We start from the raw sequence: 15537 nt of genomic DNA, 5'->3' as shown, positions 1-15537 counted from the left end.
TGTTGAAATAATGACAATAACCTGGTTACCGGGAAGTCCTAGCTTGCCAACTGCTCATGGCTCTCACACGTATCTATTAAAGTGCTTCCAAGTGAAGTTCCCAAGGCAAAGTCCCTTATGCAGCGAGGCCCAGCCGTGGGCACTGGCCACAGCTATTCTCATCAAGGACAAAGGTAAATCTACACAAATGCACTGAAGGCCTTTGTCATCAGAGTGACATTAGTCACGGCTTCTTGAGCGCACAGCACGTGACAGATGCTTGGCATGCGATATCCTATTTACCAGTACAGTAAAGGGACAGGGGAACAGTTAATGTTTCTTTTTATTCATTTATTTACTTATTTATTTATTTGAGACACACACACACACACACACACACACAGAGAGAGAGAGAGAGAGAGAGAGAGAGAGAGAGAGAGAGAGAGAGAGAGAAAGAGAGAATGGGGGTGCCAGAGCCTCTAGCTACTGCAAATGAACTCCAGATACATGCACCACCTTGTGCATCTGGCTTACATGGGTCCTGGGTAATTGAACTTGGGTCTGTAGGTTTCACAGGCAAACACCTTAATGCTAAGCCATCTCTCTAGCCCCCCATAATGTTTCATTTCGTTTTGTTTCTTTTCTTTTCTTTCTTTCTTTTTTCTTTTTACAGATAAGGAGACATTGTCCAAGGTCATTGTCAGAGTATGGCAAGGTTGAGACCAAAACTCTAGACCTGTGCCCTAAACCCTCATGACCACTGGGCTTATTTATACCGAAGGAGTGGTGTGTGTGTGTGTGTGTGTGTTTATGTCTATGGTGGTGGAGTACAAACATCACCCTCTCTTATCTGCAAAGGAGAAGTCAAACACCCACAGGAGGAAGGGAGAACATCCCTTACTTTAGAGTTCTGATAATATTATTATTAATGTTAATATTATTAACTTAGTGGTAGTGATGGAATCCAGGGGCATGCTAGGCAAGTGCTCTATTGCCACTTTATATCCTCAGCGACAAAGCTAAAGAGAAGAAAAACATCAGCCAGACATCTACAGCTGGTAACTTTTTAAAAAATTTAATTTTCATTTATCTGAGAGAGAGCAAAAGCACATAGATCCTCCAGCCACTGCAAACGAACTTCAGACACATGCGCTACCATGTGCATCTGGCTTATGTGGGTACTGGAGAATTGAACCTGGGTCCTTGGGTTTTGCAGGCAAGCGCCTTAACCACTAAGCCATCTTTCTATCTCCTGGGTAACTTCTTAAAGGGAAGACTGGGAGGGGGAGTTTTTGATTGGGTTGATTTGGGTGCAGGAGGCAGAAAGAGGGAGAGAGCTGATGCGGGACAGAAGGGAATGTTGAGGGGCAAGTGAGAGAGAGAGATGGATGATAGATGATAGATGATAGATAGATAGATAGATAGATGAGACTAGATGATAGATAGATAGATAGATAGATAGATAGATAGATAGATAGATAGATAGATGAGACCTGCCTATCCTGTGGAATCATTTGTGGATGGTCAGCCCCTCTCTGGTTAAAGAAAACCCTGTGGTTTGCTCGAATCTGGATGGGTAGACCTGACAAGACCCTTAGGAGTCATGGAGACTAATGTACTGCGGTTCTCACCCTGTCTGAAGGTAGCCCACTGAAATGGGTTAGCACTTGGTTGGGTGTCTGAAGAAAGTCAGGGTCACTTAGCCTTTTGAATAGTTTGCATGCACATGCAATGCTTATTGACTCTATGCGTGTTCATTCCCTATGTTACATGCATGCTGTGCTGTGTGTTGTGATTTATATACTTTGATATAAGTGAGATTATCCCATAACTGTAGCTATAATAAAAGATTTTGGGTTCAAGAGATGGCTTAGCAGCTAAGGGGCTTGCCTGTGAAGCTTAAGGACCCATGTCTGACTCCCCAGATCCCACATAAGCCAGACATACAAGGTGATACATGCATAAGATTGCACATGCCCACAAGGTGGCATACATGTCTGGAGTTCAATTGCAGAGGCTGGAGGCCCTGATGTGCCAATTTTATCTCTCTTTCATAAACAATTTCACACACACACACACACACACACATTTGTAAGCAGGGAGAGATAACGGGTGTGCAGGGCTTCTACCACTGCAAACCGACTGCAGATGCCTGCACCACTTTTGTGCACCTGGCTTTATGTGGGTAATAGGGAATCAAATCTTGGTCTTTAGGCATTGAAGGCAAATACCTTAACCACTGAGCCATTTCTCCAGCCCTAGCTCTCATTTATATTTTAAATAATATAAACTTGAGCATATTTAACCTTATTACCTCTTCCTCTTTCACGGTTTAGAGCCCAATAATGTTGGGGCTGTAACCAGTCACTTTCTCTTTCTCTTAAATGTTTCTTTGGAAGATCTTGTAACATCATGGGAAAGGGAGACTTGTGTGTGAAAAGTAAAACAAGGGTTGGAGTCTCTCTCCTGCCAGCTCATGCATCACATGGCGACGTTAGGGTAACTACATGTTTCTCCTTGTCTCCATTTCCTTGGCTCAAAGCGTCAAAGATTTGAATGATCATGTGACATAAACACTAATAAAATGCTTGCAGCCTCCGCGGTGTTCAATCAATGTGGTCTGCGTGGATGTTAGCATTGCCCTCTCCCACACTCAGGCTGAGGTCAAACCCCCGAGGCACCCACTTCCAGACTCCGTTAACCTTCATCAGTATTCATCTCTCTTTGTTAATGGGTCAATCAATCTATCGCTCGATATTTATTGAAAGCCTACTATGTACAAGACCCAGGGGAGCTTCGATGGGCTCCCATCAATGGAAGTACATGCCGTGGGACAATTAGCAAGTGCATTTGTACTCAACCTCTGGTTGACTTCATGATGGAATGGTTCCTGATCATGGGAGGAGGTTAGCAGGAAGAGAAGGGGATCAGAAAGCGGAGTGGGTCTGCCTTCTGTGGAGGTCACTAGGAGAAAGCAGTTTAAGTCAGGGAATGACCAGTGATAGCTTACAGGCCAAGTCTTTCTCACCATATGTTTTTGCCAACAAAAGTCATAGCTGGGGCTGGAGAGATTGCTCAGTGGTTAAAAACATTTTATTGCAAAGTCTGACAGCCCAAATTGGATTCCGTAGTACCTACATTAAGCCAGATGCACAAAGTAGTGCATGTATCTGCAGTTGGTTTGCAGAGGCAAGAGGCCCTGGTATATCTTCTCTCTCTCTCTGCTTGCAAATAAATTAAAAAAAAATTTAAAAGTTGTGTCTTGGGCTGGGGAGATGGCTTAGCAGTTAAGGCGCTTGCCTGTGAAGCCCAAGTACCCAGGTTTGATTTCCTAGTTACCCATGTAAGCCAGACACACAAGGTGGTGCATGTGTCTGGAGTTTATTTGTAGTGGTTGGAGGCCCTGGTGCACCCATTCTCTCTCTCTCTCAGAATAATAAATTAATTAATTTTAAAAAGTTGTATCTCTTCCCTTACTTATGACTGTTTTTACATTACATGGGTAGAGAGGAGGCTTGGTAACACAAGCCATATGATTTGCAGAGCCAAATAGATTTCCTCTCTGGCCATTTTCTGTGAAAGTTTGGGGACTATTGTGTTTTGAATATGGGCTGCTCATGTGTTAAATACTCAGCTTCCTACTGTGGCACTGCTTTGGAATAGGGTAGAAACTTTAGGAGGCAGGGCCCTGCTGGAAGACGAGGGTTGTGGGAGGGCATGCCTTTGAAGGGTTGATCTGGTCCTCTTTCTCCTTTGCTCCCTGGCCGCCATGATGTGAGCTGGTCTGCTCTGCCACGTGCGGTCATCATGGATGGGGACCTCTGAAGCTCAGATAAACAATTCCTCTTTTATAAAATAATATTTTTAAAATCTTCTTATTTATTTGGGGAGAGAGAGAGAGAGAGAGAGAGAGAGAGAGAGAGAGAGGGAGGGAGAGAATGGGCACCCCAGGGCCTCTAGCCGCTGCAAATAAACTCCAAGTGCATGAGCCCCTTTGTGTATCTGGTTTTATGTGGGTACTGGAGAATCAAACCCAGGTCGTTGGGCTTTGCAGGAAAGTGTGTAAACTGTTGGGCCATCTCTCCAACCCCCCAGTAATTCCCCTTTTTAAGGTATCCTTTCTCAGGTGTTTACGTAACAGCTACAGAAAGCTATCACCACGACCTGTGTTTAAGCAACCACATGCATAATTAGTCATGTCCAGATTTTATAAAACTAGGCCTACCAAATCCATTAGTGCAACGTGGAGAACGCACTGGTGCTTTACATATGTTCTCATGCCACTGCGTCTATCAACATCGTGAAAGCTGCCATGCTGGTATTCCTTCCGTAGAAGCGGGGAGAGAGGGGGCAGGCAGAGCTCAGGGAAGCCACTCGCCCAGCAGCGCTCAGCGGCTCTTTGTGATCTGATTATGGCCTTACCTCATTCCAGAGCCCTTGTTCCTAATCTTAGTGTTAGAATCCCCCAAACTTCAGCCTCCTGTGTACCACTCCAGAACTTACTTTCATATTCATGTCCCCTTTAGCATTCTGTGTTCACATTCGCCTTTGAATAATGGATTATCACAGCATTCGTTCCTTTTGTGTTATCCCAAGAAATTATATTCAAAACACTTTGGATGTGATGTGCTTGTCATATGTATTTTTAAACTTTTTTTCTCGAGATAATTGTAGATTCACATGCAGTCCTAAGAAACGATACAGAGAGAACCGGTGTGCCCTTCACCCAGCCTCCCCCGTGGCAGCGCCTTCCATCAGAAGAAGCAATGCGATGACCCGGAAAATGAACTTGAGGCCATCCACTAACTCGGTCTGGATTTCGCCAGCTTCATGCACCTGTATGCTTGCGGATTTAGTCCTACATCGCTTCAGCCCATATGTAGGTTTGTGTGACTCCTGTCCCCTCACCGCAGTCAGATGTAGAGTATTCCACTCCTAGGGACCCGGGGGCCACCCTTCTATGGCCACAGCCACCTGCCTCCCTCCATCCTCCCGGGGCCCCCTAGTTTCTTTGCGTTCCCATACTTTTGTCACAACCAAGGAAGTTATGTAAATGAAGCTGGCTAGCTTTTGAGATGGGGTTTTCCTCCTTCAGCAAGAACAGGCTTGGTTTGGGCTGGAGAGATGGCTCAGCAGTTAAGGAGCTTGCCTGTGAAGCCCAAGGACCCGGGATCATTTCTCCAGGACCCATGTAAAGCCATACACACAGGTGGCGCATGCGTCTGTAGTTGGTTTACAGTGGCTAGAGACCCTGGCATGCCCATTCTCTCTTCATCTGCCTCTTTCTCTCAAATAAGTAAAATAAAATATTAAAAGAAGAGTAGGTGTGATTTATCTGTTTCTTTTAAAGCCAGCTTCTGGCTAGGTAAATCTGGCTGACCTGAAGTTCACTATACAGACCAGGCTATTGTATAACTTTTAGAATTTTCTTTTAAAAAGACAAAGCACTAGTTCATGTCAAGACAATCCTGAGTGACCCTAGTGGGATCCATGTCACACTTAAGAAAGTCCTGCCACAGCTGTCATAGTGCCTGCTGGACAAAGTGTCATCACAGCTGCTGCCCAATAGGCCCTGAGGGTGGACACCTCCCAGCAGGAGGGGTTGTGGTGAGGGAGAGGTGAAACCTCTGAACAGGGGGGGGATGACTCAATAAGTAACGTGCTTGCCACTCACGTCAAGACCCAAGTTCACATCCCCAGCAACCACGTAAACATCCCATGCTCTTGGTGGCCCGCCTATCATCACGGCCCTTGGGAGGTGGAGAAGGGATCCTGGGGACAAACAGGCTGGTTAGACTAGCTGAACTGGCAAGCCCTGGGTTCAGGCGAGAGTCCCTGTGTTAATAAATGAGTTGCCGAGCAATAGAGAGAGAGGCCCAGCATTGATTTCCGGCCTCCACATATATGTGCACACACATGTGCACTCATCCACATGAGCGTGCACAAATACACATGTACATAAACCACCTGCATAGACATCTACCAAAAAATAGAAAAAATAGAAAAAGACAATGAAAGACAAACATATCCAGGCTGCCTCATCCATGTGTCTCCTGCCTCTTGTGGCTGCTATGTGCTTACGTGGCTTATTTGAAGAAAGGAAATTTTCATTTTGTCTCATTTTAATTCATTCCAATTTATATTAATGTGGATTCTGTTCTGGGCTTTGAAACTCAAGATATTAAGGGGAAACCATTAAATATCAGTAAAATGGGCGGGAGAGGGCTTAGCAGTAAAGGCACTTGCCTGCAAAGCCTAAGAACCCAGATCCGGTTCCCCAGTGCCCACATAAACCAGACGCACAAGGTGGTGCATGGATCTGGAGTTTGTTTGCAGTGACTAGAAGTGCTGCATGCCCATTCTTTCTTTCTTCCTCTCTCTCTCAAATAAATAAAAAATATTTTTCAAAAAATGAGAAAAATGTCTTGTTTTCCTCTATTTCATTTTGTCACTGCAAAGACAACCTGAGTATGTAAGGGATCTTTTGAAATCAGCTTCTAAGGTACCCATCGGATTGGCTCCTTGCTCAGTAACTTGCTGACTCATATTAGCTTCCAGAACAACCTTGTTGATGGTGAACATTTGGCTAAGCTCAAAGCATCATGGGTTATCATTCAGATTCAGCTACAGCAGTCCATTGCATGGCTTGTGCTTATTTAAAAAATATTTTTATTTATTTATTTGCAAGGAGAGACAGAGAGAGAATGGGAATGGGTGCACCAAGAATGGCCTCTTGCTATTTCAAACAAAACTTCAGATGCATGCATCACTTTGTGCATCTGGCTTTATGTAGGTATCAGGGAATTGAAGCCTGGATGTCAGGCTTTGCAAGCAAGTACCTTTAACTATTGAGCCATGTTTCCAGTCCCGGCTCTTAAATTTAAGTAACACTGTGTCCCTAAGAATGCAGGACCAAGTGATAGAGAGAGCCCTTTAACAGGCAGTCATAAGTGAATGAAGGGACTTCCAGTCAAGATGGCTTCTGCCTAACCACCCCTCACCTCACAGGTTAGGTAAGAGGGATGCAGAACCTGAGGAGAGAATCAGCCCATTGCACCTCCCCACGGTCCCAGCTGAAACCAAGAGTAATTGGGGAAATGGGCAAGACTGCTGCTTTCTTGGTGAACTTGGTACCAGCACAAGGGTGAAGGAGGCAGACACAGAACAATCAACTCCTGCCAAACCAGAGATCCAGAGACACAGAGGCTCCCAAGACCTCATTGCTGAAGGAGACCTAAAATGAAGTCAACATGGCTCAGGGAAATTTGAGGAAGAGGGTGCGAAAAGGTTGTTAGAGCCACACGTTGGGACATTATGCACAAAGACATTGCCTCTCCCCCATAACTGATGGCTAACCCCACAATGCACGACCCACATTCTCCAATGACGAGGGTCCCTGCGGAGGGGAAGGACAGGGCGGAGGCTAACGATGGTACCAACATGTGCTGTTCACACACTGAGCATGTACATAACTAATACAGAAAAAAAGCTAAAAAATTAAAAAACGAACGAAGGCATGTTTTGCACATGGTTTCTGCATTCTGCGAAGCATAAAAAGGTCCTGGGATGGCGCTGGGCTCGAGCGACATGTCTCCTTGGGGAAATCCTTGGTTCATGGTTCATGGAGCTTCTTGGTGGGACGGGTCATAGATCCTTCCTGGTTACTGGTAGAAGTTGGTTTACATCACTGGGGGGGAACGAGGTGTGTCCATGGATGGAGAATGTTGGGGACAGGCTGCTGTCAACCCTCTCTTAGACGGGGTGTCAAATGACCATGACAGAGATTCGGGGAACAGCTCAGTGGATCAAACTCTTGTAGCCGAAGCAGGAGGGGTGGAGTTGGGATCCCTGGGACCCACGTGAATGTCCAGCTGGTGAGGCAGCGCGCCTGGAACCCCTGCTCTTGGGAGGGGGCGACAGGGCATCGCTGGGCCTGTTGGCTAGCTGGACTAGTGACATCAGTGAGCTCTGGGTTCAAGTGAGAGACCTGCCTCAGTAAATAAAGAACAGGGCGTTCGGGGAAGACACTCGCTTTCAACTCTGGTCTCCACATGCATGTGCACATACTAGTGCCAACACACATCCAAACACACACGTGTGCACACACACACACACGCAAACACACACACACAATGCCAGCTTTGTGCACCTGACATCTGGTTTTTAGTGAAGTACACTGAGCTACTAGAAATTTCTGCCCCCAATCAAGTAATTTGTTAGAAAGTGGAAACGTGGTCCCTTTCCTCTTACTTCTTTTCTCTTTTGTCTAGATATTATTATGAGTTGTGAAATCTAGCATTTGACCATAAGACATTTAAATACACACGGCCATGTATGTCTTAAAGCACGCTGCCGGCATGAAGGTCACTACCCTGGTCAGTCTCTTATTTCTCCCAACTTCACGCATCTGTAAGGCATTAGCAGTTACAAGAGATTGATACAACGGTTTGTGAGTAATCTCGATGAACTATATCATGGGTCCCAGTAAAGTATTATAATTTTAAATGTGCCCAGAAAATAATTGAAATTCCAGCATAGCTCTGTTGTAATGTGGACTGCTGGGCGTATTTAACAGCTGCCTAGCTTAGCATGAATATTGCTTTAGAAATGGGGTCATATTGTTTTTATGAAACAATATTGCTCTCCAACATGTTCAGGAAGGGTGAAGAAGCAGGTGATTGTGAGCCCACTTTTAACCTTTCTGTCTCTTTCTCTCTGTGTTTACTGTAGTGATTCAGGCCTCTGTGTTGTTTGCAGGCAAACACGGGGGACTGGCAGTTAGCAGTTGAGCCTTCCTTGTCACTGCGCGAACACAGACCTCTGTCCTCCAGCAGCGTGTCGCTCTATAGCCTAGCCAGAAACAGAGGAAAAGTAAGAATGTCCCTCTGTGACCCCAAAGATGTCACAGACAGATGTCTCACGTAGGTGGCCCCTGTAGATACCTATAAAGTATTTATTTTTAAGTGTAGTTCCCGGCACTGGAAAAAAATAAGAATTTTTACACGACAATCAAGATTTACGGTGTTCATAAATCTGTGGAGTTGGTAACACTGGACCTACATTTCTGCCTGATGACAGTCCCTAGGGCTGGGTGCATGAGGTCACTTTAAGAGACGCCAGAACACTCCGTAAGACTTTTTTTCCCCCTGCCTGGCTGTCTTTACTTTTTCTTCCATAACCATTTGAAGTTTGAGTTCCTGGTACTCAATATCATCTTTCCAATCTTTCATTCACAAGATGCTAATTGTTCCTTACAGTATGTCCAGGGCACATCGTTGGTCCACAGCATCTGGTGGTTGCTGGATGTTTTTCCCATAAAGGACCACACAGGGACACTAGGCTTTGTGGGCCATGTGGTCTCAGTCATAGTAACTCAACTCTGCTGCCACAGCCTGACAGAAAATGATGGGCATCAGTGGGTTCCTATAAAACTTTATTAATAGCAGGTTGGTCCATGGGCCAGTTTGACAGATAATTAAAAATAAAAACCATAGCCAGTCGTGGTGGCACATGCCTTTAATCCCAGCACTTGGGAGGCAGAGGTAGGAGGATCGCCATGAGTTCAAGGCCACCCTGAGACCACATAGTGAATTCCAGGTCAGCCTGGACTAGAGTGAGACCCTACCTTGAAAAACCAAAATAATAATAATAATAATAAAATATTAATAACAAAGAAATAAGCTAATCTGGACCTTTAATAGTAGCCCTGTCGAGGAAAATTCCTGCAACGTTTCTAATAGACGAGGAAATATTGTCTCTGAAACCTGCAGTAAGAAGAATCCACCATCTTCAAGCATGTGTGGTTGCAGTCAGTAGAAATCACCCAACCAAGAGCAGCTCTTGGGAAAAATGGGTTTATTTTGGCTTACAAGCTCGAGGGGAAGCTCTACGATGTCAGGGAAAATGACGACATGAGCAGAGGGTGGACATCACCCCTCGGCCAACGTAAGGTGGACAATAGCAACAGGAGAGGGTGCCCAACACTGGCATGGGGAAACTGGCTATAACACCCATAAGACTGCCCCCAACAATACACTGCCTCTAGGGGCTTTTAATTTTCAATTGCCATCAGGTGGGGAACCTAGCATCCAGAACACCTAAGTTTATGGGGGACACCTGAATCAAACCACCACAGCGTGTATGTGTCCAAGTATATTGAATTTGTTCCTTAACTTTTTCATTCTAAAAATGTGCACTGGCTGGTAGTAGTTTTTTCTGCTTTTTTTTTGTTGTTGTTGTTTGTTTGTTTTGATCCTATTATGATAACCTCAAGAAACTTCCTACAGGAAAAATGAGAATTTAGACTCTGCCTCTTTGTGGAAAATTAGCTAGGATGGGTCATTCTGATAGAAGAGCTAAGTAGATGTTTCCATTGTGAACAAGACCCCCTCACCTCAATGTAAGTGAGGGAAAAGCTAAGCTGACTCCCTGCTTGCTGTTCATGTTATAGGGAACTGGTTTTCTGGTTTCAGTCACCATAGTTTCCTAAGCAATGTGGGTGTGACCTCCACGTCTGTTTCCAGTTGTCTTCCCAACATCACTCTATGGATGCTAAGGTGTGTTTTATAAAACATAACTCATGGCTGGGTCAGAGGTGTCTACCTAGCATCCTTGGGCCAGATCAGAGTCCATATATGTATATATATACTGGGCTTGGAGGATTTAAAACGAATAATGCAAACCAACAGATCTTTCTCCAACGTTCTCCACACACCTCAGGGATGGACTCCAAGACCCTCCCCCAGTGACATTCCCCTTCCCCAGTAGTGGTCTAGCCACTTGGAGTCTCAAGATTCAAGCCTCGGTCTAGCGAGACGCACATTTCAACCTCTACACTCACGGGGCTGGAGGACTCACTTCATGAACTTGGCCAGAACATCACAGTGGTGGGAATGTGTGGCAGAGGCTATACAGTCATGGTGGTCACGAAGCATAAGACAGAGAGAGAAAAAGAAGAGAGAGAGAGAGAGAGAGAGAGAGAGAGAGAGAGAGAGGAAGGGAGGGAGGGAGGGAGGGAGGGAGGGAGGGAGGGAGGGAGGAATAAGCTGATACAAGGTGGAGCGGGAGTGAGGGTGAGCCCTCCATTGTCAGCCCTTCGAGAATGCAGCAGCATCAAGCATCGCCCTGCCGTGGTTGCCTCTGTTTGGGGATGTTAAGCTTCATGGATCTTATTCCTGGTCGCTGACTGAAGATTGGCTTTGTGTCCCAAAAGCCAGAGGGAGGGACACAGAGATGGGGGCATGAGCACGCCAGCTCTGATGGGGGATTTATAGTATTTTAAATAGACTTTCTGATCACGTGTTAGTCTTGGGCCAATGGAGAACTGAGAAACTGGCTTTCTGTTGAGATGGAGGAAGGGGCTCAGAGTCAGGCCTCCCTCTCACCACAAGACTTTTCCTTGAGGAAAACAACTTCCTGTCATGGAGAGTCGACTTAGCAAGGCAGAGACTTCACTCTCAAAGGCCGGGCTTGCCTGGGTTTGCTGACTCACTGGGCTGCTCACGTCCACATCTCAGGAGGAGCACACCTCAGACGTTAAGCGGTATCTAACTTGGGAAGGAGGAGAACTCTGGTGCTCAACAGAGGTCAGGAAAGTTGCCCTACATTGTTTTATAATTATGTTAGAGTATTTTTCACCCCATAAAGAAAGTATCTTCTGTGTTTTAAAAATATTTGTTTATTTATTTGAGAGAGAAAGAAAGAAAGAGCGGGGGTACAGGGTTTGGGAGGGAGGGAGAATGGGTGCACCAGGGCCTCTAGCCACTGCAAACATCTCCAAACACATGTGCCACCTTGTGCATCTGGCTTATGTGGGTACTGGGGAATCGAACCTATGTCCTTAAGCTTTTCAGACAAGTGCCTTAACCGCCAACCCATCTCTCCAGCCCCTCTTCTATTTTTGGACTGAAGTTCTCCAATCTGTTTTCTCACTCTGAGAGACATTACTATAGTAGACAACTCATTTTCTTTTTCATTCTCTCTTTTTTTTTTTCCTTTCTTTTCACTTTAAAAAATTTTTTTTTGGCTTTTTAAGGATCTTTTTCTGCAGCCCAGGCTGGCTTGAAACTCATGATCCTTCTGCTGCAGCCTCATGAGTACAGGGGTCACAGGCATACACCACTACACCTGACTCATTTTCTTTACAAAAACAATGACACAAAACAATGACAAAGGGCTAGTGATGAGTGTGGCTTCCATGAGACCATATAAGACATATGTGAGGGCCGGGCGTGGTGGCACACACCTTTAATCCCAGCACTTAGGCGGCAGAGGTAGGAGGATTTCCATGGGTTCGAGGCCACCCTGAGACTCCATAGTGAATTCCAGGTTAGCCTGGGCTAGAGCGAGACCCTACCTTGAGAGACAAACAAATAAAAAATGTGGTCTGGGGAGACTTGCTGAGTGCATGCCTCATGGGAAAGAGGGAGCTGCCCCCCAGTTCCAACTGACCCTGCCATACACAAACACAGACCCAATGGGACAAAGGTTTGGATTTTGCTAAAGAATGGGGGGGGGTGTTGCCCAAGGCATACACAAACTCTCCTGACTCTCAAGTTTTGGCAGTGCTGACCTCATTATCATTCCTATGATTATTTGTGGCTTTTTACCCAGCATTCCATGTCAGGGAGACCAAGTAAGTCTGCAGACATCATGCACCTGTCCCTCTGCCAGCTCTCCTGGTGTTTGGTCTTGCAGAACACACCTCAGCATTCCCCATCTCCCGATCTGCCTCACGGTAGACGGCAGCGGAGGCCTTGGGGCTGGACACCCCTCAGGGCCAGGGCTCCAGTCAACAGGTCAGAAGCCCTGAGCCTGGAGACACAGTCTTTAGTGCAGAATAAAAGACATCACTTTGTCCTGAGAGATGCAAGCTGGAGAGCATTTGCAAAGTTCAGCCTCCACTCTGGGCCTCCTACCTTCCCACATTCTTACAAGAAAGAGAGTGCTGGCTTCATGTACCTCCTGTCTCTGGAAGAAAAACACAGGGTTGTGTTTGGTGGACAGAGCCAGAGCTGGGAGCGTGGAAACCTGAGTCGATGGGAACCTTTTCAATGGGAATTAAGCTTTTGTAACTTCCTCTAACCTCAGAGTATCTATTGATTATCTATTTATCTATCATCTGTGCATAGCAATGCATCTATCTATCTATAAATCGTCTATCTATGATCTATGTATTTATCATATGTTTATCCATCTACTACCTATCATTTATCTGTCTATGACCTGTGTATCTATCATAGATGTATTACCTATCAATCTTTCTGTCTGTCATCTATTTGCAAAGGGATGTTAAACAAGATCAAACTTCAGAGGAGCTGGCAAAGGGGCAGATGTCCTTAGCCTTCACACTTATTTGGTTTAGCCCAAATGAAACACAGGTTAAATGGCAATAATAAATAAAAATGTCTATCACCTATCTATCATGTGTACCCACCATCTATCTATTAATTATCAATATATCTATCCATCTATCTACTTCCTCTGTCTATCTATCATCCATCTGCTTGTTTACCTATTCACCATCCATCTATCTGAACAGGTAAGGACATAGCTAGGGGTGACATCACAGACTCTATGACTCTCTATGAATATAAGAGCTGGGTGCGATGGCACGCGCCTTTAATCCCAGCACTTGAGAACTTGAGGTAGGAGGATCGCTGCAAGTTCAAGGCCAGCCTGAGACTATATAGTAAATTCCAGATCAGTCTGGGCTAGAGCGAGACCTTACCTTGAAACTGCTGCCTGCCCCCTCCCACTGCAAAAAAAAAAAAAAAAAAAAAAAAGTGAGGAGCCCTGGCCCATGCATTGTTTCCAAGTCCGAGACTTTCATGATGCCCTGCAAACAAACATGGTCTTAGAAGTGTGTGGCCAAGCTACCCCCACTCCGCTTCTGCCTCCTCTCCACGAAGCCTGAGGTGACAGCTCACGGGTACCCCGTCACTGCTCTGGACTCTCCTCTCCATCGCCACCTTCCTGCCGCCGGGGAAATCTGTGCAGTGAGCGGCAAACAGCAATTTGGATCCTTTCCATCCTGTTCTCTTTCCATACTTTATTCCCTACTGGTTGAGAGCTATGTGGTCGTTTCTCCTGGGCTCAGTGATCTCATCTTCAAAATGGGACCCGGGAGACAATCTCATTTACTTGGAGCCCAGGTTAGCTTGGTGAGGGTGGGCCCGGGGTGATCCCAGGAAAGTGGCATGTGCTGCCAGCAGAGGGCGCGCGCACGAAAGGCTGCAGGTGGCCAGCTCCAGCTGGGCACAGGCAGGTGGACAGCTGGGCAGGTGGGGCTCCACCGTCTGCCTTCCAACTCGGAAGGAGCGGTCTCCACAGGGTGGGCATGACAGCGAGCAATTACTCATCTATGCATACAGTCACATAGCACGAGCGGTGTGACTTTCTGGAATATGTAATGCAACCGCAAACTTTTCCCATGCTCTCAGCCTGACAATCAGACACTAAAAATAACGAAACAGAAAGAAATGGTCTCTTTGGAAACTGGAGATGGACTGCTTCCAGCTCTGCTCCCCACCACACCTTTGCATGGAATTCTCTGGATGGCGGGGTGAGTGAGCCCTTCAGAACATCTTAGCCCCAGCAAGATGTAGACAGATAGAATCAGGCTCAAGGAAGAGCAGCCCAGATGATTACAGGGAGAGATTGATGGATTGGCAAAGATTAAAGAGCACCCTCCACTCTGAGCTGTCTTGTCCAGGTGATAAATCAGAAACTGACATGTTGTGGGGCTCCATGTACCTGGGCGAGGTGTCAGCCTCGGAGAAGGAGGAGGAGGAGTCTGCAGCATTTCCTGAGATGTCACTGACACTAGGAAAGTTTTGGTGGCCGGCACAGAGCAGGCTGGGTTGCACCTAGATGTGAGGACCCGTTCCTAGGGTTCTCCTGCGTGACATCAATGACCAGATACCTAGCCAGATATGCACATCCATAGCGTTCTAAATCCAGACGGGACCCAATGCTGAGGTTTGAGTGTGAAGTGACCCCCATAGGCTCGTGTGTTTAAATACTTGGTCCCCAGCTACTGACACTGTTTGGGGAGGTTAAGGAAGTAGGGACTTGCTGGTGAAAATGGATCATTGGGAGGTGGGACTTGAGGTTGTTTTCTTTTCTTTTGTTTTTTCTAATTAATTTATTAAAAATTTATTTTTGTTTATTTTTATTTATATGAGAGCGACAGAGAGAGAAAGAGGCGGGGGGGAGGGGAGGAACCGTGCGCCAGGGCTTCCAGCCATTGCAAATGAACTCCAGATGCGTGTGCCTCCTTGTGCATCTGGATAACGAGGGTCCTGGTGAATTGAGCCTTGAACCAGGGTCCTTAAGGTTCACAGGCAAGCGCTTAACTGCTAAGCCATCTCTCCAGCTCTAATTAATTTATTTTTTAAAAAGATTATTTGCAAGCAGAGAGATATTAGAAGAGACAGACTGAGAGAATGGGCATACCAGGGCCTCCAGCTGCTACAAACAAACTCCAGATGCATGCAGCACTTTGTGAATCTAGCTTTACTATTATACTATTATATATATTATATACATATGTATATA

The 15537-nt window shown here is 45.9% G+C and overlaps 1 protein-coding gene across 5 annotated transcripts in view; it reads right to left on the bottom strand.

The window, feature by feature from the left end:
* Tshz2 (teashirt zinc finger homeobox 2) overlaps window positions 1-15537 on the bottom strand; it is a 514993-nt gene that overhangs the window by 244487 nt on the left and 254969 nt on the right. The window lies entirely within an intron of this gene.

This window comes from Jaculus jaculus, chromosome 8 (genome assembly GCF_020740685.1).
Source record: "Jaculus jaculus isolate mJacJac1 chromosome 8, mJacJac1.mat.Y.cur, whole genome shotgun sequence".
NCBI lineage: Eukaryota > Metazoa > Chordata > Mammalia > Rodentia > Dipodidae > Jaculus > Jaculus jaculus.
Note: the sequence above shows the minus strand (reverse complement) of the source record. Positions and strands in the feature narration are given on the sequence as shown.